Here is a 26573-nt window from a genome sequence, read left to right on the forward strand (position 1 = left end):
TAACGAAGTTAAGTAACAAAATGAGATATAGTTTATAGTTGAAATAAAGAAGTGCGAATTTATGTCAGTGCATCTCTCTCTCTCTCTCTCTCTCTTTTTTTGTGTTAGTTCCTCTTCTTTTACTGGTAAGTATTAGACATTTTGTTAACTTCTTCTTCTTGGATTTGTGCCTTTTTCTTCTTAATCTTGTGTTCCCTCAGTTTGGTCTTCGTAAAATGGTTTCAAACGGTCCACCGCAATTTCTTGAATTCTGACCTTAAATTTAGATGGTAATTCTACTCTATACAAATTTGAATTAATCTTCTCCAGGACGCGTGCCGGGCCGTCGTAGTGAACTGTGAAATGTTCGGGTAAGCCTATTTTCCTTGTGGGATAATATACCAAAACAAGGTCCCCTGGATTATAAGTTGTTTGTTTATGGCGCTTATCGTAAAACTGCTTTTGTCTGTTATGCGCCTGTTCCAGGTTATTTCGTACTTTCTTCCTGATGGCCGCTAGTTTCTCTCTGTCAATTTGTATATGTTGTCTTGATTCTAGCGTACATTCTGGCGGGGTCCTTGGTTCATAACCAAACAATAAGAAACTTGCAGAATATTTGGTCCCTCCTTGTACGTACGTATTGATACCAAAAATAACGTGCGGTAACCATCTTTCCCAATCCGTATGGTGTTCTTGCACGAAAAACTTTAGACAATTCTGTATGATTTTATTAATTTGCTCTACTAACCCTATGGAAGCATGATTATATGCGGGTGAGTACTTATAGACGAAATCGTACTTCTGCACCAAATTCTGCAAACGAGTTGCTCCATGTACTGGGTGTCGGTCCCAATATAATGTTGTAAAAGCTCCAAATTTGAGAATAATACCATGTTCCAGAAATTTATGTTTTCCGCGTTTATGGCGTCTACTGTCTTTGCAATGACATATCGTGTGGCTAGTTCCGTAGCTAATAGTATGTACTTATTTCTTCCTTTTCTGCTTGGTAGGGGCCCTAACTCGTCATATATCCATGTTGTTGCTATCTCTCCCACCGGGTGATGTAAAAGTTCGGCTTGTTTCTTTTGTGCTAGTTTCTTCAGATGTTGACATTCAGTACACGTGCGTATCTTATGAGCCAGATAGTTTTTCAGATATGGCATATAAAATTTCTTGATAGCGGGCTTGTATGATTTTGAAAATCCAAAATGCGGATTGGTCGCCTGGCGGTGGAAGGTTGTGAACCACAAATTAGCTAGGGACTTCGGTATACATAAAAGATGTACTAATCCATAATTAGGGTGGTGTTGTTTTCGATATAAAATGCCGTTTTTAAGACAAAAAAAATCTTGTTGATCTGACTGTGGAGATCTTTTCCGGTTCCCTTCCTTCTAAAACGGAAATGATGTCTTTGTAATTTTCATCCTTGCGCTGCTCTCTTGCGATATTCGGTAAAGGCTCGTTATTTCCTGCTTCTACAGTATTAACTTGAAGGCTATTTGATTTAAAAGCATAATAGTCCTCCCCTTTTTCTTCGTTATTTTCTTCTTTCTCACCTTCTTTCTTAATATCTTGGGCCTGTTCTAGCCTACTGATTATGTCTGCTGGGTGTTTGGGTCCAGGCAAATATTGTATATCAAAATCATAATCAGCTAGAAATAACTTATATCTTGTGTACTTCCCGACTTTGTCCGGTTGGGTATTCATCGTCGCGATACACTTTGCGTCTACATACAGGTTAAATTTTCTATTAAGTAGAAAGTAGCGAAATTTGCGCAATGTATATATGAGAGCATATAACTCTTTTTGCCAAATGCTTGCTTTCTCTTCACTTTTCGTTAGCCTCCGGGAACAATAAGCAACCACCTTCTCAGTGTCAGTTTTTGGGTCATAGCAGGCAAGTAGTCCTCCTGCTTGAGTTTGACTGCAATCGCTATAGACGCGAATTTCTAGCGAGTCGTCAAAGTGAGCAAGTGATGGAGCGTTTAGTATGTCTTCTTTTAATTGTTCAAAGAGAACATCGTGATTCTCTGTCCATTTAAATTTAGATTTGGATGTTACTAATTGTTGGAAAGGCTCAATTTTTAACGTAAAGTCTTTAATGTGGGCCCTTAGATATGAACATAGGCCAATAAAGCTTTTAAGAATCCGCTTTGTAGTCGGTCTCTTAAAATTTCGTATCTTTTTAGCTATTTTTGGAGATATTTTAATGGATTCCCCACTAACAAGGTGTCCTAATACATTAAGTTCCTGATAGCCAATGTGGGTCTTCTTGGGTGATGCTCGAAAATCGTGTTTCCTAAGCTTCTGGAATAATAATTCTAGATCCTGCAAATACTATGGAGAATTATACGAACTAGTAACAAGATCGTCAGCAAAATTTGTAATTCTATCTGGTAATCCCTCCAAAATCATTCTCGTGGCGACACTTAAACTTTGGGAACTTGTTTTGGCCCCCATTGTGCATCTCAAAAATTCGTATGACTTTCTATTATGATTGAGCTCAAAAGTCATATATTTACGGCTCTTAGGATGCAACAAGATTTGGAAGTAGGAATTGGAAAGATCGGCAGTGCTTATGAAAGTTTTCCCCTTTATAGAGTTTAGAACGTCCTCTGTTGCTTGAAATGGTACCGACAGATACTTGGTATAAGTGTTGCATTTCTGCAGGTTGAGAACTATTCGAAATTCCTTCGTATTAGGCTTCTTGAGCACAAGAAGTGGAGAAGAGAATTCATTATTGTCAGTAGGCCTGATTATGTTTGCCTTAATAAGGTCTTGAATTTGCTTATCTACTTGACTTCTAATATGTAATGGAATAGGTGGGGAGCGGTCGTGGAATACGGCAGACTTAGAAATTCTGATTTTATGAACGTATCCCCTAAAATATCCAATATCAGGTGCATATGTAAAAACGTCTCTGTATTTAAATAAGTCATAAACTGCTTGCTTTTGTTTTCTGTCCAATTCGGGATTGACGTCAAAAAGTTCTTTATTGAAAAGTGTTTTTGTGTACTTTAAACGTTCTTCCGTTTCTTCTTTTGTTTTAAATTGATATGCTTTTTCAAAAAAAATCTGGTTCTTCTAGGGCGTTAAAAGAGATTTCGTGCCCTTCCTCAAGAGCCGCCACTGTCGTGTTTCTCTTTATAGTTACGCTTTTGCCATTTGGATTTGAAATTAACATGACCATTTTGCTTGTTTCTATCTTTTGATCAAGGGCATTTAAGTTATATTTCTCGCGTAATCCAGGAAGCAATGATACATATAGGAATTCTCTGTCAGCTATTTTTTTCTTTCCTGCTACTTGTACATATGTATGCGATCTTGGAGGCAAAGTTATTTGCTTAGTCAGGTATAAACAATTGTGATCCGTCTGCGATATTATCTGAGTTGTTAAAGCTGACAATGTATTCTCTGTACTTTGAACTGGTAACTGCGGTTTCCTCGGTCGTTTAAAAAACGAGATTGTGTTCTTGTTTAAATCCATGGTGGAATGCGAACGTTGGAGAAAATCGATTCCTATTATTATTGGCATTGTTTTGTCAATTATCCTAAAGTAATGAGTGAATGTTGTCTGTCCTATTTTAAATTTTATTAATGCTATTTGGTTCAAATAAATGTTGTTGCCTGAAATTCCTTTTATTATTGTCTGAAATGGAATTATATTTGTCCCAGGGGGAACGATTTGGGTGGGCCATAGGGAAACAGTACTTCCTGTATCAATTATCGCATTTTGAAGGTCCAATTTAGTTTTAATTGTTAAATGCGACCTGTTATTTTCGTCCTCTAAAGCAATATTTTCCCGTCTTTCTGCCAATTGTCCTGATTGTTCGTTTATTACAGGAATTTCGTAATTTGTCTCTCCTCGTTCCGTGTAACTATCGGCCCCCTTGTCAAGGGGCTGCCTTATGCGTTTTTTTGACGCTTGTAACAATTAGATGCCCCATGCTCCCGCTTCCGGCATATTGCGCATACCAAAATTTGATCTTCCGTAGCCTGCTGATTGTTCTTCCCGTTATTATTATTTCTCCTCCTGTTTCCCTGTTTCCTATTCCTCGGATGTTTTTGTAATTCGTCTGGGCTATCACTAGCGACAATTCTGCCATTTTATTGGCCAAGGTAGAGAGGTCACTTTGTGGAGGATTTTGCTCTTGGTGGGGAACGGTCTTAGGTTCCTGGCTTAAGGTTTGAGTTTCTTGAGGGTTGGGTTGAGGAATTGCCATGGGAAGATTATTGTGTTGTTGGTATCCAGGTATATAGCTGTTCATTGGTTGTGTAACAGGTTGCATCTGCACAGGATAGGTATGATGGTATAACTGTTGTCCAGGATATATTGACTTTGGTTCGGTTGATAGGCCATAGGATGTATTATGCAGGTTAGGTATATTATTCTGGCCGTATAACATATGTAATTTTTGTGATAGCTCTGCGTGTTCTCTTTTCCTTAAAAGGTCATTAGCTGCTTCCAGTGTGTTTAATTTATTCTGTAGCGCTTCTACCGTTGCAAACCTTTCTAATGCTATCTTATTAAGGAAATCCCTCTGCAAACCCAAAGATAAATGGTGGATCTTTTGTTCTTCAGTCGCTTCCGGTAATAACTGCCTTATTGCTCGAAGTTTACGTAAAAAGTACGAGTCTATTGGCTCGTCCATTCCTTGCTGTACCTTGAATAATTCCTGCTCTACTTTATACGATGGGACCTTTGGTCTACATAAAGCTACTAACTTAGATTTTAGATTGTCATATGTCATTGTGTCAAATTGATTTTGATTTTTAAACTGTAATACAAGATCTAGTGCCGTGTCTTGTAAATATATTGGTAGAATTTCCTTCTTCTTAGCCGGTGACCATGCCTGCATTGCTGCCATATGGTCGAATATCATAAAAAAAACCTGTCCGGATCCTCGTGCATGTGTCCCGCATACTTCGTTAAATGTGGCATATTAAAGGATAAATTGGATGCACCCTCTGTCATATTTATGTTATTCTTTCCTTATCTATATGTCTGTTTACCCGATCTAGTTTCCGGCATAAATCGCACTTAAGAAAGGAAAGGAAGAGAGAAAAATTTGATAATTAAACTTAGAATTTTGATAGTAAAACTTAGATAAAATAGATTCTGATACTGACCTTGTGCCTGTTAAAAAAGTTAATAAAAAGAGCGTCCCGTACAAAACTTCGGTGCCTATCACCATGTAATGTTTTTGGTAGAGTCAATAATGGACCGAGATTTATCCCTTCACCAATTTTATTATATAATTTGATAAATACAAAACGTCTTTGATTACAAAGAGAATAATGCTGTTTCCTCGTTAATGTCCAAGTAGAGGAGTATAGGTGTTTTGCACGGTGCCCCTTCTCTCAAAGCAGTCTCTAAGGCACCTGCCGGTTCGGTGAGTTTGGAAGGATAGCCCCCTTAGCTCAAGGCAGCTTCGCAAGGCTTTGTTGTTGAGAGGATCCCTAGTCCAGTGCGACCTCGGGAAGGATGGGTGTCCCCTAGTCCAGTGCGACCTCAGGGCGGTGTAGGTGATTTGATCAGTTGGACGACTGATCCTGGGTCCCTCGGTGTTCCTCCTTTTATTTGTCCTCCTCGGGTCCTTTCGTGAGGTCCGTCTGCTTTCGGCGTTCCTCGGTGTCCTTCCGCGTTGGCTTGCTGTCTGCTATGTTGTTTATAAATAACAGCACTTGTTGAGTTGACACGTGCGTCTGTTGTGATGTGGGGATCCTTGCAATATTCATAGGAATGTCCTTAAATGTTCGATATATAGTGACATAACACTATTCTGGGTAGTATAGTTTCAGGGGGCAAATATAACGGTATTGGCTAACTGAAATTTTCAAGGGTATGTATTGTTGGATTGCAAAACTCAGGGATAAATTCTAGAAACCCTAATTTCTCAGTCGTAGTTAAGGTATGTAAAAATTCAAAATCTCAGCTTTTAATTAAGATATTTAAAAAATTCAAACGATACTCAACAAAGATTAAACTAAGTTTTCCATAATGCATCACAGGCAGCCTACCTCTAAGGATAACACTAGAAAATCCCTTTTATAACCTTAAAAATCATAAATACTTACTACTAAAATTTTATAATTAACATGTAATATATATATAGTATGCGGCAAATCAAACAGCACTGAAATTCGCGTACAGATGGCGCGTAGATGTAGTTGCGTATGAGCCATGAGCGCCATACATGTGATCATTTGTGTGTGCATTAGTGTAGTGTGCATTTGGCGCGAATATAGTGTTATTCACAACAGAGGAGGTGTTTATTGTCGAGCACTATTTTTGTTCATACGGTGTGGGGCAGCGTCTCACTGCAGGAGATGAACGCGCACGTCTACTGTATTGCTCTGGAGCTATGGCATATGAAGATTTCACCAGTATCACATGGCTTAGGATGAAAGCCATGTGTACTTTGATCGTTACATTAATCGACAGTGGATTACTGACACGTTCTTGCATGATTTATGGGTTTTTTTGCAGCACCAAAAATCTGTCGTCATGAGGTCAGTGGAGTAGCAAGAATATGGAAAATCCGTTTCACGGGAAATCAAACGATGTCCAAACTCTCGTGGGCAGGACACGTGACTCACTTGCAGTGTGGGCAGTCGTCCGTCTTGCTGCATCCATTGTCGTTGTAACATTTCTCGCAAGCTTCTGCACTACTGAACACAAACAAAAGCAGGCCTAATTACTGAACCATGCATAGTTTCTGAGATCTAGCATGAAACATATCAAAAAATTTATTTTTTTTTTTTGGCTATGACCATCGTCACGCGCGTACTTTTTTCGCGCTTTTACCATGTCCTCTCTTTTTTCTCCATGCAATATCAGTCATTATTTTTTTGCAATAGTTTATTCACATACAGAATTACTTTGTGGCCTAAGCAGCATTTTTAGCACTTTGTCCTCCTGAGATATTACGCCCTAAACATGGCATCAAAATCGCAAACTTCAACATGCAATAGTATTCAGCACTAAACTTATGAACTTTATGCTATTCCAAAATACAGCTTCTTTACAAGTGTAATTTTCTGTACTTTTTCTAGTGATTTCATGTATTGGTTTGCAACCCTGCATATTTATTTAGTAGCAAGAGTATATGTTCTCCGTGTACCTCAGTCTCTCCTCTAAACATTCGTTTTTGTTTGGAATTGTCTGGTATGTACTAATGCTGTGGAAATCGGTTTTTGAAAAACCGAAACCCGGTTTTTGAAAAACGTGAAATTTCATAAAACCGAAATGTCGGTTTTGAAAACCGCTTTTGTGGTTTAGGTTTCGAAAACCGCTTTCGCGGTTTCAGTTTTGAAAACCGCATTTGCGGTTTTTGGTTTTCAGAAAACAGGTTTTCTCAAAAACCAAAAACCGCAAATGTTACAAAAATTCGACAGCACTATTATCAAGTAACGACGAGAAAACAACAAAGAATCTTTCCCCACTTCGGCTCACAGTTGCCAGATGGAGGGAAATTTTCCTCGGCGTAGGGAAAAAATGCTCAAAATTTGCAGTGGAAAGAAGGTATTTTTTCTTAAAATGTCTTAAAGTGTAGGGAAATTCTTGTTGAGTATACTTTTACATTGGCAGAATAAAAAAAAAATAAGTTGCAATTTCTCACAAAAAGGCCCGGCTATCGTTATTGGGAAGTAAAAAGATACATATTAAAGCACGATCGGTGTTTCCTTCACGTGTAAACTATTGCAGGTGTCTGGGATTTGCGATAAGAAACCAGTGAACACATTCAAAACCACAACATTCATATTTATCGGAGTAGCAACAAATCAACAATAAAATTGTGTATTGCGATCTAGATTTTCTTTCTTTTCTTTTTTTTTTTTTAAAAAAAGAAAGGGGAGGTGGTGCTGTTTTGTTAACAATGAGTGACAGTACTATTTTCAAAACAAGGGAAATGAGTAATAATAATATAAAAGATCTCATCTAAGTGGATGAGATTTCAAATTGAATTTCATGAGTTGCATGTGTAGTAATCTTAAATAGGGATATACCTTATTTTGTATTTAGCTTAGTGTTGCCATATTACCCAATTTTAGCGGGTACCACCCGATTTTTAGGTTCTATATTCGTCCCCCGCTTAAACATTTCTTAATCACGAAAAACCCACCCGTTTTTTGGGATTGGAGAAAAATCTAAGCGACTTAGTTGATATAAAGTGTTGGTATATTCAACGTAAACCGCTACACCTCTGACAAGCGCAATCGCGATTGAGTTAAATTTGGACTTGCGCTCAGGCTCAGGCTGTGGGCTATCTGAGCAGTGCGAGTGTGCAGGGCCATTTGCTAATAAGAGATCTGCTCTAATGCACAATGGTTTTCTTTGTGTAGTTCATGTGTTCTATACGAATGAATGTTCGTTTGTAGATGTTGTGACAAACATACTTGAATTATTCATGCCTTCATAAGCTACAAGAATGCTGAACGACAATTTCAAGTGTAACTTTAAAGACTCTTATAGAAGCGAATTTACGTTTGTTAGCCAGGGCAGAACTCAGTTTGAAGCAAAATGTACACTCTGGAAAGTTCAGTTTTGTTTGAAAAGTAGGCTGCAGGGAAGCAAACTGGACCCCACCTGATTTTTATATATTTTGTAAACTAGACCACGAGGAACACGAATCTGAAGGAATTTTGACATTCCGAATTTTGGAACTCGATATATTCGAACATAAAGTGACCACGGAAGTAAACCGAACCCCACCTGATTTTTATATAGTTTGTAAACTAAATCACGAGGGACACGAATCTGAAGGAGTTTTGACAGTCTAATTTCCGGAACTCAAGATGTTAAAACATAAAGTTTAATATAGACGCTATGTATCTACATGAAAAAAAAACAATATTCTCTATACGAAACATAGTATGTCCTGTGAGATATATATAAAGGTAACCAAGAAAGTTCTGTCGCTTTATGTGGAGGTCTGTGTTCAATTGGGCCTCAAACCGTGAGTTGAATGCAAATGGAGATAAGGCGAAGGTCAGTTGTTGGTGTTTGTATATCCAACATTCTACCTGGTTGTGGCAGTTCAGTTACAACGTGAAGTTGTGTAATTACAGAGTGAATATGGAACCTCCACAGAGCGTCATAAGGACGTGTATGCTGTGCGAGTTCAAACTTGAGTCAAACGCTACTGCAGAAGGGCGGAAGATATCTCAGGGCTTCCGTGAGGGTGTCGTGATTACGCAGACAGTGCAAGGGTGGTTTAGCAAGTTTAAGGACGGTGACGAAACACTCAAGAAAGACGCACCACGTGCCAGAAGACCAACACATGTACAAAATGAAGATCTTCAAGTAGCAATTGAGGCGAACAGTGGACAGACATGTGAGGAACTGGGGGTAACGTTCAATGTGAGTGAAGAAACCATTCGGCAGCACCTCCATCAACTTGGGAAACACTACAAGTTGAGTCTATGGGTCCCACATGATTTGACTCCGTGCCAGAAGGCTACGCGAGCAGACACCTGTGTTTCTTTGCTGTCTCGTCTGAGGAAGAAGTCATTTCTGGACAGATGTCGACATGTGATGAAATGTTGGTCCTGTACGAAGCTCCACGGCGTCGTCATCATTGGTTAAAATCCCATGAACCGGTTCCAAAACAGTTGAAACCAGTAATGCGGCAGAAAGTCCTCCTGTGGGTTTGGCGGATTGCTCGCGGCATCGGGAACTGCTAACAGCTAGTCAGAGCATTAATGCAACTGTGTACTGTCAGCAGTTGGGCCGTGTTCAAGAAAAACTCAAAATCCTGAAGTCAGCACTCCTCAATCGCTAAGGGGTTCTCCCGTTACGGGAAACCGCTAAGCCCCTAATGGCTAGAATGACCCGGGACACCATTCTACGCCTTGGATGGGAAACACTATTGCATCCGCCATACTCCCCAGACATTGCACCATTCGACTATCACCTGTTCCATTCCTTGGACACTCACCTTAGAGGACTCCAGTTTAAATCCCTAATAGAGGTGCAAAATGCACTTGATACCTTCTTCGCTTTACGGCAAACCAAGTTCTACCGTGAAGGAATCCATACCCATCCCGAACGTTGGCAGAAGATCGTTGATACTGATGGGTGCTATTTTTGATATTCCAGGTACGTCTTAGGTGACATATCGATGCTCTAAGGTGATAGGTCAAAAAGACAGAACTTTCTTCGTTACTTTTATAATACTATATAAAACTACTGTATAAGTTCTAGTATCTCGAATTCGAGAAGTCGGAATGTCAAAATTCCTTCATTATTGCTTATTTTGGTCTAGTTTGCAAAAATATAAAAATCAGTTGGGGTCCAGTTTGCTTCCGTGGTCACTTTATGGTTGAATATCTCGAGTCCCGACATTCGAAATATCAACATTCCTTCAGATTCGTGTTCCTCGTGGTCTAATTTACAAAATATATGAAAATCAGGTGGGGTCCAGTTTGCTTCCCTGCAGCCGAAAAGTACATTGGAAGTGTCAAAGAAATAACTAAAAAAAAGTGCGAAGGATCCCAGGTCAGTATTTGTAACACACAAGTTCACATCAGTACTTACGGTTTAGAACTCCCCACTTTTCTGACTTTAAAATATTGCAACCCTAATTTAGCTATGACTTGTACAACCATCGAATTATCCCTTTTGCACAGTGCTGCACATATTACCGTAATAGTCTTGGAGCAAATAAAAGAAGTTAAAACACACATACAGGGCCTATAAATCAATACAAATGTCTCGATTGATAGATGCTTTCACAATTACTAAAAAGTGTAATTAAAAACAGCAAACATTGTTTCTGCTTTAAAAAGGACAAACATGGTTTCGCTTATAAAACCACAAACAGGGTTTCGGGCGGCTTTCGCTTTCGACGAGAGCTTTTGCGGTTTTTGTTTGGAAACCCGCCTTTGCGGTTTCGGTTTCGAGAACCACCTTTGCGGTTTCGGTTTTGAAAACCGCTTATACGGTTTCGGTTTCCAAAACCACATTTGCGGTTTCAGTTTTGAAAACCGCTTTTGCGGTTTCGGTTTCCAAAACCGCAAATGTCACAAAAATTCGACAGCTCTAGTAGTACGTCCTGAGCAACTGAAGTATTTGTAAACGCTTGCAAATGCAAAAAATGGCACTCCACCGACAATAAAGATGGACGCCATCCATGAACACTTGTACTTACGACAACGTGAATGGTGTTATTGACCTTCTCATACACAGGGCTCGTCACACTCAAAGTTTTGTAATTTTCGGAGATGGTCGAGCAACCACCTCTGGACCACTTCGTATAGATTGACCCGTAGGTAACGTTAGTTGTCAGCCACCCGTCAAATGAAGTCATTGGTGTTTGGAGGATAGTTGAAGTACTTAATTGTCGCACGTGAACAAATGTGTTACAGTGATTTGTGAGTGGTGTGGTACTTTGCATGGGTTTTCTTCTAATCCTAGTTATTAAATTAAGTGAACACTGAAATAAAGTAAACTGTTGCATGTTGATGCGCGTGAAATAATTGTCCGTGTGTATAACTTCTTTAAGGAGTTGTTTGATGCTGCTTGAAGTAAGTCATCTTTATCGAGAAGTCGTGTCATGGATAGAGCGGTTAAAGTTACGAATGCTTCACAAAGGACAGAGCTCTTTCGTGGCTAAGCGGTTAGCGTACGCGCCTTTGGCGTGGGAGACCAGGGTTCGATTCCCGGCGGGAGCTCATCTTGTTCGAATTCCACGTTAATCAGTAGGTCCCGTCTCATATAGCCTCGCTGCTGAAAGGGACGTTAAACTCAAAATCAACTCCACTCAAGCTTTACAAAGGACAGTGCGTAGGGTTCTCACTGAGAAAGACAAGGCTGAAGAACGTAATTCTCCATTGAGAACTCTGGGGAACTGGCGAATGAATCGAAAAGAAAATCTATTGTAGATGATTTTGATGTAAATATCATTAAGCAAACAATTTCCGAAATGTACATGGAGGGAGCTATTCCAAGTATGGCAGAAATTAATAAAGTGTTAACCCTGTAATTGGGTTCTTTGGTTCGCTATGGAGCTTCACGCACGTAATGAATGTCTCCCAAGACAATATAAGTTTTTAAAGTTAAGATCCATGTATGTGAGGAAACGATAAGGCAATGGCTGAGTAGAGCGAACAATAGATGGTTGCCACAGTCAGTTTGTGGGCCAAGACAAGTGCTGGGAAATGGACACACGTCATTGGAGCAGTTTCATTCACGTCATAAGATGGCCGGGCCACAGAGGGTAACGCCTTCTCTTGGACAGTGACATCGAATTAACAGTAAGTAAGGAATTTCAGATGAGTTTAGGATTTATTATATTTATTTACTCATTCATGCTTGTTATTCATAGATAATAACGTTATGAGAGAGCATATGATATAAATTGTGAGATGAAGTGCAATGAAAAAAAAACACAAACAGATGTGTTAGTTTAAACAAGGATATTATCTTCTGCTCTGAGACTACTCAGAGCGGGTGAAAGACAGTTGGAGCCCTGTTAGTAAAAGCGAAGGAGTGCAGTAATGAGATCTTGAACTATAGATGTATGGATGACGACTATAAATGCGACGATGAGAGTTATGGAAATCTGTGGCCTCTTCACGTTCATGAATTGAATATGGTCGACTGGCGAATAATCGTAAGGTGGTAAGGCTGGAGTCTGCTCGAGAAGTTCATGGAGAATTGGATGAGTGTCTCTGATAAGGTGGTAAATATAACGAGAGCGAAGGCGGTAGAGATGTAGTAGAAGTGTTTGTACATCGGTGCGGCGATAGACGTTTTGTGTTGGAGTGTTAGGTAGTATGCAAGACGTAAAACATGACGTTCCAGGACTCTTAATCTGTTCTAAAATTTTAATGGAGCTGGCAACCAGGTGATATTTCCATGAATTAGAGCAAGGCGTAGAAAAACCTTGTAAGTATAAAGTATCAGCCTCAAATTGAGGCATCAGTTGGTGCCCCGTAAACTACGTAACAAATTGATTCGACGGCGAATATTAGCTTCGATGTTGGAGAGCTATTTGTCAAAGGTGACGCCAAGATACTTCACATTATTTTGTAAGATAAATGGGGAACCTAAGAGTGTGAGATGTAAACGCTTAGGATTTTGAGTTGGACAATATTTGTTGAGTTTGAGTCCAAATAACGTCGTTTGTCTTTTTGTTGCATCAATTTCAGTTTCTATTTGAAAGACCAACTAACAAGTTTGTCGATTGCCCGTTGCAGTTTAGCCTTAATACGATCCACTGTGGAACATAGTGCTACGTACGCAGCAGAGCCGGCGCTAGCAGTTTTGCTGCCCTGGGCGGTACTTTCAAATGCCGCCCCTTTAATCCACAAACCTTATTTTGACAGAAGACATTCAGGTATTAAGAAAAAGTAAGATACCCATATTTAAAAACATGTATGAAATGGAAAAGTAAACAAAAAATTGAACTACCACTCTCGAATGTTTACGTAATATTTAAACGACTCCATACATGACACAATATTCAGTATGATCGATTTCGCTGTACGTGATATACAGCAGGGCATACAGTTTCTTTGAACATATATGCTTTAGTCCGACTAAGAATTTTAATTTTTGAGCTTATTTTATATCAAAATGTGTTTCCAATAGAGTGTGGAGCAAAAAGATAATATAGTGAGTCAAATACAGTGGCTCAATAAAGAAGTCGGACATATACATACTTACACATTGCAAGAGAGGATAAACATTCCAAGAGTATTCTTCAGAGAACAAAAAATATATTTTAATTACTCTATATTATTTCCTTCTGAAAAATAGAAACATCAATGACAAAACTCAGTTTGATGACTATAAAAAATACCAAAAGTGAAAACATGGCGTAAATCCATGTCAAAGAAGAACTCGGACACTTTATTTCTAACAAAATTTTAGACTGTTATTAGATATTTTTAATATTTTGTTGTCAATCCTTTATTTTTCGCGATCGCTTTCAATCTTTCGGGCATCAATTTTACAAATTTTGTGCTGAAGGAAGGATAATTTTTTGCCCATTCAGTCTGAAGTGCTGATTCCAAGTCTTCCTTTGTTCTAATAGTATGATATTTTAACTGGTTTTCCAAATAAGCCCGTAAGTGCTCAATAAAGTTATTATCAGGAGATTGCCGAGGTGTTTCCAGCACATGCAGATAATTATACAGGAGTTAAAAGCGCATATTGAGTGCTTCGTGGTTGGAATCGTTATCCTGGTAGTACTGGAAGTTATTTGTTATTCCCAATGTTTCAGCACGTTGTACCAAATTTTGCTTCAGAATGTTTAAATACTACGTTTGTTTCATAATTCCATCGATTATACACAGTTTACCTGGGCGAGCACCGGACATACAGCTTCAAACCATTACTCAGCCATCTCCACTTTTCACAGTGGATCGAAGATTACGCTGTCGGAATTCTTCATTAGGTTTTCGCCAGATATAACATTGATCATCTGAGCGGAACAAATTAAATTTGCTTTACTCCGCGAATAACACAGTGCTCCTAAACGAAAAATGTTTATTTTTATAAGTTTTTGCAAAACTAAGTGTCTTTTGTCTATTGCACTTGCTCACGAATGGTTTTCTACGGGCTACTCTTCCATGTAAAGTGCTTCTTCTTAGAACCAATCTTATCGTTTCGGGATGCACACTTTTATTAAGATGTTCTGATAGTTCTTTGGCCAGTTTAGCACACTTATCTTGGAGTATTTATTAACCTATAGTACAATCCATCGCTCACCTGACTTTGAAAACACTCTAGGTCTACCACTTTTTGGTTTATTTTCCAATGATTTTGTTGATTTAAAACGTCTAATAATGTCATAAACTTTGGAGTGTGACCTATTTACTATTTCTACAGTATCACGAACTGATTTTCCCTCTTTATAATATTTTAAAATAAGTTCTCTTGTTGCTAAAGAAGTTTGCCCAAGTTGACTTCCCATTTTAAATTTTAAAGATACAGTTTTACCTACGCACGAACAGTGTGGCTTCAACTCGTTTCACTTGGACACCTGAAACTGTCAAGTAGACAAACTCTTGGAAATTTTCCTACTAAGCCCAAAAAGAAAGAGTGGTGCTACCTGTCCGAGTTCTTTTTTGACATGGATTTTAGCTGTATTTACACTTTTTTGCATTTTTTATAGTCATGAAATTGAGTTTTGTTAATGATATTTCTATTTTCCATAAGTAAATAATATAGAGTAATTGAAATATATACTTTGTTCTCTGAAGCATTCTCTTGGAATGTCTATTCTCTCTTGGAATGTGTGAATATGTATATGTCCGACTTCTTTATTGAGCCACTGTATTACGGCAGAAGTAAGTAATTAGCTTAAGACTTATAATGTACTGAAACACAATAGAAATACACAAATTTAACATACTTTAATTGAAAAAAAAAAACTTTTCTTGCTTTGATATGATACTTTCTTCCTTTATCACATTCGCGTAGTCCAATGTTTCAGCCAATTAATGTTCCATTGATATCATCACTAGACCACTTAAACGTGTTTGAGATGTGGAAGAACGTAGATAGATTTTAATAAGCTTAGAGTAAGTTTCGAAAAATTTCTTTCCCTACTTTGCGCGGTTACTGATAAGGTAAACAAAATCATAAATGCAACACTGACATAGGGAGCAAAGTAATATTCTTTAATTAATGTTAGTCTCTTTTGGTGAACTTTTAGGCTTAATTATAGCGGTTAATAGTTTCAGTTCGTCTTTCAAATTACTGGGGTTAATATCTTTCAATTCTTCGCGTATTAAAATGCAGGCACTTTTCAGACAAAAGTTCAGGTGGCATATCGTTCAGATTACTTATACCGTAAAGAAAATCGAAATACTCGCTGTGATGTTTAAGTTGCTCAAATTTTTCTTTTAAATCTAACGCAATCACGTCTAGAAGTTTGTAATAAAAATCTATCTTGTATCTTGTTTGTGGATCTTCAATAGCTTCATCTTCTGCCTTCTATTGAAACTGTCTCTTCTTTCGACTTCAAGCTTGCACTGTATTACCTATCCATGGATCATCCATATCTAATGCTGATGCCAACTCCATCGCATCAACTAAGTAAGATTGAAACTTTGCATCAATGCTGCTCCTCTGAAAGTTCTCAGATTTGTTTTAAAGAAACCCTACTGGATCAAATACATGAGAATCAATGCTTTGGATACTTTTGTTTACTATGTTTATGTGGAGTGAAAAGTCATACCACATAACGAGTGAGTAAAGAAAGTAAAGCCACGAAACTGGTTTGCTATACACAAAGCATCATGGGCGATCATTCTATCCGTTATATTGTAGTTACTTATTTGAAGTAAGGTATCTCTATTTGATATCTAACGAGGGAACCTACCCAAGTGCAACTCTGACTTCGAGTCGAGACTATGGACGTTGGATACCTTGTCCCTAAAGAACATAACACGAGAAAGGATACATCCTCGATCGCAACCGTTGCGGAGATATAAGCGTAAAAAGTTAGAAATTGAGCTCCATACTATACATTACAAAGTCAGATTCCGGGTCAGATTTTTCGGAAACGGTCGGGTAAGGAAACTCAGCGAATACATATCAAATTTGTGTGGGGAGCCCAGCACCTTTTGAATGAAAACATTGTGTCCCTGGGGCACTCGCAGAGTCCCAGGCGGGGTCCAACTTAAAATTTGCAAATGGAACCGGGGGTCAAGTAGCATATTGTATGAAAGCTATTGTTAAATAAAAGAAGATAGAACAAATCTCAACTCTCTACGATAACCCTGAGCAAACGGGAAACTGGTCAAAATGTCAATACAAAAAAATGAAATGAAATGAAATCTTTGAGTTTTACGTCACACGGTTATGCTAGTTAGGATAAAGGAGACGGTGATGATGAGTAATGAATGAAATGGTGGAATGAAGAAAGTGAGAGGAAACGGGAGAACCCCCGAGGAAACCCACGCACATGGTGTTTGTCCACGAGAAAATTTACTTGGCGACGGCTGGGATCGAGCCCAGGACCCTAAGCACCAGAGATGAACGCTCTACCACTGAGCCACCGCGGACCCCAAAATGTCAATCAGAAAATCTATGGCTACGCTTCTAAATCCGTTAAGTTACGACAATAACAAAACAGAAAAGCACGTTTAAAAGTGCAAGGTATTAAAGTAAAGCAAATTGCTGCAGAGTTTCTCTCTCAAAAGCACCCTCCGATATATTTTATTTCTGCATCATTAATCCAGTTTTCTCCAACCCCACTCCTCTCCAAGTTGCCTCACAGTTTCAAGATCACTCCTTTACCATCATGTTTCTCGTTCAGCAAATGCCCCCATAAAAATTTCACAGTGCAATCTGTGAATTTGGGGTCCCGATGCCCGAAGCACATACCGTTGCCTTTTGACCTTCTTACCCTCCACGACGGTTGTAATTGACAATGTATTCTTTCTCTTCTAGGACACGAAATCCAATGGTCATGGTTATTCTATGGTCCATTGGTCATTCGAGGTCATACTTATACTTGGATAAGATCCGTTGTGCGACTCTGTGAGAGACTGCAGCAATTTGCTTTACTTCAATACGTTGCACTTTTAAACGTGTTGTTCTGTTTTTCTTATTGTCGCAACTTAACGGATTTAGAAGCGGACCATAGATTTTCTGCTGTAGGTTGTATTGACATTTTGAGCAGTTGCCCGTTTACACAGGGTTATCGCAGAGAGTTAAGATTTGTTCTATCTTCTTTTATTTAACAATAGCTTTCATACAGTATGCTACTTGACCCCCGGTTCCATTTGCAAATTTTGAGTTGGACCCCGCCTGGGACTCTGCGAGTGCCCCAGGGACACAAAGTTTTCATTCAAAAGATGCTGGGCTTCCCACATAAATTTGATATGTATTCGCTGAGTTTCCTTACCCGACCGTTTCCGAAAAATCTGACCCGGAATCTGACTTTGTAATGTATAGTATGGAGCTCAATTTCTAACTTTTTACGCTTATATCTCCGCAACGGCTGCGATCGAGGATGTATTCTTTCTCGTGTTATGTTCTTTAGGGACAAGGTATCCAACGGCCATAGTCTCGACTCGAAGTCAGAGTTGCACTTGGATAGGTTCCCTCGTAAGTGGAATCAGAGCATCAACTCGACTCTCCAATCTTGTGGTGCTGAATGGTTTTAAAGTGAGGCTGCTAATATGTTCCTTTAGTATGGCCCAACGTTGAGCTGACGCAGAAAATAAGTCAGAAACTTTTTTAACTAAACAAAAAAAGAAAAAAAAGAAAAAGAAACTGTGGACTGAAATGTTGTGGCTGCATCGTTAACGACAAAGTTTAGTAAAGGAACATAGAAGGCTTGGGAATTTATTTTTGCTTTTCATATTGGAACTATTGTCATATCTTTGGCCCTTCATATCTTCGATAGAAGTATATTTCTTTTAGCTGTTTAATTATTACTTCTGTCAGTTCTAGCTAGACCAGTGATGTCTTTTACTGGTACGAAACCAAGAAAGTGTTCGCAAATTTTTATAAGCCATTCTCCATTACTGTATGTAATTTGTATACACGACTCCAAAAGTGCATTACCACCTGCAATTCTCGTTTTCCTGCAATAGCAGGCAACCCAAAAAGCTCGGCGGTTGGGTTGGTTCCGAATTCGAAAGGCGCTGGACCAAACCTCAATTTTGTAATAAATATATCAGTGTGGCAGACTGCAAATGAGGGAATAAAACAAATTGTTAAAAATGACAATAATATTATCATGACGGAGATGGATGACATCAAAAGTTACAAAATAATCTTACTGAAGCAGTTCAAAAAAGATGAATGGCAAAAGACACATATCAGAGGAAAACATTTCTCTCCTCACCTCCCAAAAAAAGAATCTCATAAAAAAGAAAAAGTTACATAAAGTTACGTAAATTTTAATATAATAGCCCCACTCTATATTGTGAAAGTTGACACCCGAAAGGCAAGAACAACTGAACCAAAGTCAATAAAATTGTGCACAGATATTGTAGACGTAAAAGGAGGGAATACGAGTTTCGTATTTTCCTGGAAAAAACGGTTGGGTGGGGCACGGACCCCTCCAAACCTTTTATCACGAAATATCAAAACTGCTAGTAACAGTATGTCAGAAGTGTGTAAAAGACATGAATAATTGCAACGGAACATTTTGTATTGAAAATACGCAAAAACTAAAGGAATACGGCCTTTTTAAATTTTCAGCTGAAAAACGGATTTAGGGGCAAAAGCTCCCACCCAAAATTTTGAAACTTGATGTCCGAAAGGCAAGAAGTGAACCGAAGTGAACGAAATTAGGCGCAGATATTGCAAACGTAACATGAGGATACGAGTTTCGTATTTTCCTCGAAAAAACGGTTAGGTGGGGCACGGAACGTGGCACGGAAAATCAAATGTGCTGGTAACAGCATGTCAGATGTGTGTAAAGGACATGAAGAATTTAATCAAACTGCGTCTATGGACAATACGCAAAAAATAAAGGAAAACATTTATTTAAATTTTCTGTAAAAAAAACAGTTTTAAGGGAAAAAAGCTCAAACCCAAAATTTTGAAAGTTGATGCCCGAAAGGCAAAAGGAAGTGAACCGAAGTGAATGAAATTGTGCACAGATATTGTAGATATAAAATGGGGGAATACGGTTTTAGTATTTTTCTGGAAGTAACGGTTCGGTGGGGCAGTAACCCCTCCAAACCTTTGATCACGAAATATCAAAAGTGCTAGTAACCGTATCTGAGATGTGTGTAAAGGACATGAAGAATTGCAACGAAACTTTATGTGTGGACAAAAAAATAAATGAATATTGTTTTTTTTATTTTCCGCGGAAAAACGGTTTTAGAGGGAAAAATTCCCACACAAAATTTTGGAAGTTGACGCCCGAAAGGCAGAAGAAAAAATGAAATCTTTCAGTTTTACGTCTCACGGTTATGCCGGTTAGGCTAAAGGAGACAGACGTTGATGATGAGTAATGAATGAAATGGTGGAATGAAGAAAGTGGGAGGAAACGGAGAACCCCTAGAAAACCCACGCACACGGTGTTTGTCCGCCACAAAGTTCACTCGGCGGGGGCTGGGATCGAACCCAGGACCCCAAGCACCAGAGGTGAATGCTCTACCACTGAGCCACGGCGGCCCCTGAAAAGCAGAAGTAAACCGAAGTGAATAAAAATTTTCACAGATATTGAATACGTAAAATGAGAATACGAATGTCGTATTTCCCTGGAAAAAACGGCCGCGTGGGGCACGGACCCCTCCAAACATTTGATCACGAAAAATAAAAGTTCTTGTAACAATATGTCAAATGTGTGTATAGGACGTGAAGAATTGCAACGAAACTTTGTGTATGAACAATAGGCAAAGAATGAAAGAATACGTTTTCTTAATGTTCTACAGGAAAACGGTTTTAGGGGGGCAAATGAACCCACCCCAAAAGTTTGAAATTTGACGCCGAAAAAGCAAGAAGAAGTGAACCGAAGTGAATGAAATTTTTCACACATATTGTGAAAATAAAATGTGGGAATTCTAGTTCCGTATTTCCTGAAAAAACTGTTAGGTGGGGCACGGACCACTCCAAACATTTGCTCAGGAAATATCAAAAGTGCTAGCAACAGTATATCAGATTTGTGTAAAGGGCATGAAGAATTCCAATGAAACTTTATGTACGGGCAATACGCAAAAAAAAAAAAAAAAAAAAATGGAGAAGGGTTTTTCTGCGGAAAAACGGTTTTAGGGGCAAAAGCTCTCACACAAAATTATGAAAGTTGACGCCAGGAAGGCAAAAAGAAGTGAACCGAAGTGAATCAAATTGTGCACGGACATTGTAGACATAAAATGAGGGAATATGGGTTTGCTATTTTCCTGGAGAAAAGGAGTGGGTGCGGCACGGACCCTCCCTAACGTTTGATCACAAAATATCAAAAGTGCTAGTATGTCAGATGTGTGTCAAGGACATGAAAAATTGCAACATTACTTTGTGTATGGACAATACGCAAAAAGTAAACGAATACGGGTTTTTCTAAGTTCTGCGGGAAAACGGTTTTAGAGGCAAAAGCTCCCACCCTAAATTTTGAAAGTTGAACTCGAAAGGCAAACAGAAGTGAATCGAAAAAAATGAAATGAAATCTTTAAGTTTTACGTCCCACGGTTATGCCGGTTAGGCTAAAGGAGACGGTGATGATGAGTAATGAATGAAATGGTGCAATGAAGAAAGTGGGAGGAAACGGGAGAGCCCCGAGAAAACCCACGCACACGGTGTTTGTCCACCACAAAGTTCACTTGGCGGGGGCAGGGATCGAACCCGGGACTCCAAGCACCAGAGGTGAACGCTCTACCACTGAGCCACCGCGGCCCCAAGAAGTGAATCGAAGTGAGTGCAAATGTGAACATATATTGTAGACATAAAATAAGGATACGGGTTTCATATTTTCCTGGAGGAAATAGTCGTGTGGGGGCACGGACCCCTCCAAACCTTTGATCACAAAAAATTAAAATGCTAATAACAGTATGTAGAAAGTGTATAAGGGACATGAAGAATTGCAATGAAACGTTTTGTATGGATAATACGTTAGAAATAAAGCAATACGGGTTCTTTTATATTCTGTTGAAAAATGGTATTAGGGGGCAAAAGCTCCCACACAAAATTTTGAAAATTGACGCCCGAAAGGCAAAAAGAAGTGAACCGAAGTGAATGAATTTCTACACAGATATTGTAGACGTAAAATGAGGGAATACAGTTTTCTATTTTCCTGGAAAACAGGGTTGGGTGCTGCATGGACCCCTCCAAACCTGTGATCACGAAATATTAAAAGTGCTACCAACAGTATGTCAGATGTGTGCAAACAACTTGAATTCCAACATAACTTTGTGTATTAACAATACGCAGAAAAATGAATACTTTTTTTTTTGTTCTGCGGAAAAACGGTTTCAGGGGCAAAAGCCACCACCCGAAATTTTGAGAGTTGACGTCCGAAAGGCAAGAAGAATGAGCCGAAGTGAATGAAATTGTGCACAGATATTGCAGACGTGAAATGAGGGTACGAGTTTCGTACTTTCCTGGGAAAAACAGTAGGGTGGTGCACAGACCCCTCCAAACCTTTGATCCCGAAAAATCAAAAGTAATAATAACAGTATGTCAGATGTGTGTAAAGGAAATAAAGAATTGCAACATAACTTTGTGTATGGACAATACGAAGAAAGTAAATGAATACGGGTTTTGTTATGTTCTGCGGGAAAACGGTTTTTGGGGGGCAAAACCTCCCAAACAAAATTTTGAATGTTGACTCCCGAAAGGCAAAAAGAAGTGAACCGAAGGGAGTGAATTTGTGCACAGATATTGTAGACATAAAGTGAGTGAATACGGGTTTCGTATTTTCCTTTAGAAATCGGTTGGGTGGGGCACCGACCCCTCCAAAGCTTTGATCACAAACAATGAAAAATGCTAGTAACAATATGTTAGATGTGTGTAAAAGACATGAAGAATTGCAACAAAACTTTCTGTGGACAAAAAATAAAGAATATGTTTTTCTTTTTTGCGGAAAGACGGTTTTAGGGGCAAAAGAACCCAAAACCAAAATTTTGAAAGCTGACGCGCGAAAGGTAAGAAGAAGTGAACTGAAGTGAATGAAATATGGACAGATATTGTAGACACAAAATTAGGGAATAAGTTTCCTTATTTTCCTGGAAAAAACGGCCAGGTGGAGCATGGATCCCTCCAAACCCTTCATCTCGAAATATCAAAATATCTAGTAACAGTATATCAGATGCGTGTAACGGACATGAAGAATTGCATCAAACTGCGTGTATGGGTTGAGTTGATTTTAGTTTAGCGTCCCCTTCAGCAGCGAGGCTATATGAGACGTGGACCTACTGATTAACGTGGAATCCGAACCACATGAGCTCCCGCCGGGAATCGAACCCGGGTCTCCCACGCCAAAGGCGCGTACGCTAACCGCTTAGCCACGGAGGAGCTCTGCGAGTATGGGCAATACGCAAAAAATAAACGAATACATTTTTTAATTTTGGTTAAAAACGGTTTTGGTTGGCAAAAGCCCCCATCTACAATTTTGGAATTTTTTGACCCCAAAAGACAAGAAGAAGTGGACCGAAGTGAATGAAATGTCCACTAATATTGTAGAGGTAAGGTGAGGGAATACGTGTTTCGTATTTTCCTGAAAGAAAAAAAAATGTGATTGAACCGAGGCGTTGAGTCGCGGGAGAAGTGGACCGAAGCGAAAGCAATTGTATGTAGATATTGGATATGTAAAATATAGCCTCTCGTGTTTCACAAGTGTCGTGTCTCCATCCGATTTCTTCAAATTTGACAGATGAAGTAACAGCAAACACAAACAGTATAGCGTATTTTATAGTATTTCAGGAGGCACCTTTAACCCTTGCTATGTTTTTTAGCATAAAGAAAAGCACGTGTCGATTTATTTCCAGTTTGCTATTGGTATGCCAAATTTGAAGGAAAACGGATAGGAACACTTGAGAAACACGAGAGCCCTTATTTTACATATAATGTCTACACACAATTTGATTTGCTTGAGTCCACTCCTTTCTGAGCTATTACGGTAATATTTCCTTTTTTGGGGGGGGGATGGGACCTAGGCCCCAACACTGTTTTTCCGCAAAAATTAAAACACGTTTCATATACTGTTTTGCAAATAGTCCCTTTACGAAGTTTCGTTCCAATTCTCCATATTCTTTAGGAACTTTTGCGTATGCTTATTTGCACTTTTGATATTCCGTAATCAACGGTTTAGAAGGTCCGTGCCTCACTCAACCGCTTTTCCCAGGAAAATACGAAACCCAATTATCTCGTTTTTCGTCTACATATCTGCGCACAATTTCATTTAATTCAGTGCACTTCTTCTTGCATTTTGGGCCTCAAATTTCAAAATTTGGGATGGGGGCTTTTGCCCCCTAAAACCGTTTTTCCGCAGAAGATAAAAGAAAAACCGTATTCGTTTATTTTTTGCGTATTGTCCCTACACAATGTGTCGTTCCAATTCGTCATGTCCTTCAAACACTTCTGTTATTAGCAGTTTTGGTATTTCATGATCAAAGTTCTGGAGGTGTGTGTGTCCCACCTAAACGGTTTTCTTTTTTTTCTCAGGAAAATGAGAAAAACGTATTCCCTCATTTTATGTCGACAATATCTGTGCACAATTTCATTCAGTTCGGTTCACTTCCTCTGGCCTTCCTGGCCTTAACTTTCAAAATTTTGGGTGATAGCTTTTGCCCCCTGAAATCGTTTCTCAGCACAAAATAAAAAAACCGTGTGCCTTTATTTTTTGGTATGTTGTTCATACACAAAGTTTCGTTGCAATTCTTTGTGTCCTTTACACACATTTGTCATATTGCTATTATCACTTTCGATATTTCGTGATGAAAGTTTTGGAGGGATCCGGTCCCCACCTAACCGTTTTTTCCAGGAAAATACGAAACACGTGTTCCCTCATTTTATATCTGCAATATGTGTGTAAAATTTCGTTTACTTCGGTTTCCTTGGTTTTTGCCTTTGGGGCGTCAACTTTCAAAATTGTGGGTGGGGTCTCTTGCCCCTTAAAACCCTTTTTTCCGCAGAAAATAAGAAACACGTATTCGTTTATTTCATGTATAGTATCTACCTTCCAAATTTTATCAAGATCGGAGTGTTACACTTCAGAAGTGTTGCTTGTTAATAATAATATTTCTCTAAAATTTTATGAACAAATAGAGGGAATTAAAGCGAAAAATTGGGATCAATTGGAACTTCGGCTCCTACCAACATTGAAAGAAATGACAGCACAAGTATTTAGATGCAAGGTACACATAAAATTTAGAACTGAGATTTAACTATATTTCTGTCATGATTTTAATGCAGACTTCGAAGTTCTTAAATGCTAATTAAGTCAGGATTTCACATCCAAATTAAGTTGCAACATAATAATTCTTGTTAGAAAACCCGAATCGGCAATGCGAATTTAAGATTAGCCGATACTTTAGATAGCATGGGAAAAAGTTGAAGAGTGTAACCTAAGTGTGCTGCCAAGTGAGTTGCGAGGCGGTTTAATAAATTGGATGTCTTCTACTCGGCAGAGTCCACTTCAACCGTTTAATTTTGTTTTAAAACAAAACATTTTTGTCATGAGTTACATTTAGGGATGCGCACGAGACGAATCGAGACAGGATTTTCCTGACAAAATTCGAGTCGAGACATGGCACTTCCAATAGAGAAATATACATTTTTCGAGTCGAGACATCACTTTTACAGCACATTTTCGAGACGAGACAGCCACAAATCTTGTCTCATGCGCATCCCTAGTTACATTACCACACACTACATGAGTGACAATTTATATTATGATGGAATATACTATGAGCTTTAATAGAAAAAGTGTAGACACTTGATAATTATTTTATGTAGTAAGATTTCAATAGATTCAGTGCTTGATCGTGCCGTGTGTGAAGTTATGAAATATGAATTGGTTTCAACAGGCGCGGATCCAAGAGGAATTTTATAGGGGATAGGGATACAGCCCCCCCCATGACGCTCAGGTGTACACTGGATAGAGTGGGTTTCAATCCTACTTTATTTACACTGGGTAAAGTTTGAAACTATGGTTTAGTCCAGCGTTTCCCAACCTTTTTCAACTTGCGTCACACTTCAGGGTAACTTGAATTCTCGCGGCACACATATTATTATTATTATTATTATTATTATTATTATTATTATTATTATTATTATTATTATTATTATTATTTGAAAATATAAAATACTGTAGTATTTTTTTCTGGTTACTGACATCCTTCTCACAGAGAAGAAAGCTAGACCACTTTTTTTCCCCGTGGTAAATCATTATGCTTATTTTTCATTTTAATTTAAAAATAGAAAACAATTACAATCAGATATAGGGCTCAAGTTGTTAAAAATACACTTTTTTTTCGAAAACTGTATCCAACCTTTCATTAAGGAGGAGGATCACTAAATAACGAACGAACAAACGAATCTCTTTTACTTTTAAAACACAAATATAGGTAATTCGTATGCATGTTTACTTTGCCGGAAGGATTGAATAATATTTTAAAATTTCAAGTTACGAAATAGTCTGCAACAATAAAGAAGCAATAATGGTCATAACAATGATAACAAATACTTTTTTTTCAAAATTAGAAATGTACAGAAAAATGTTCTACAGAAAAGTAACACAGTATGAAACTTTAAATTTTAGATTCATGGTAGTAATTTGAAATACAAAATGAAGGGTAAGGAGAAAAAACAAGGAATTTCCATGTATGTGCTTTTTCGGGTGCTTTGTCCTATCTGTTGGCGACTCTTGGTACTATTTGACTGTATATGCCATGCATGCCTAGATGTAAAAATGTCCATGTAAAAAGGGGCGAAAGATTTAATAATTCTATTCTTTTTACACGGTTTTCAATGTTAAAACGCCGTTTTCTCGAAAATGTGGTTTTGTGACATTCCTTCTTTTTTTCCCTTACCCTTCAAATATACCTTTTTCTGTATGTCTTGCAATTTGATTGCTATAGAATTAATAATTTTGTTCCGATTTCCTCGCGGCACACCAGCGACCCATTCGCGGCACACCACTGTGCCGCGGCACACCGGTTGGGAAACGCTGGTTTAG

This window comes from Thermobia domestica, chromosome 17, assembly GCF_964235325.1.
Source record: "Thermobia domestica chromosome 17, izTheDome1.hap1.1, whole genome shotgun sequence".
NCBI classification, from domain to species: domain Eukaryota; kingdom Metazoa; phylum Arthropoda; class Insecta; order Zygentoma; family Lepismatidae; genus Thermobia; species Thermobia domestica.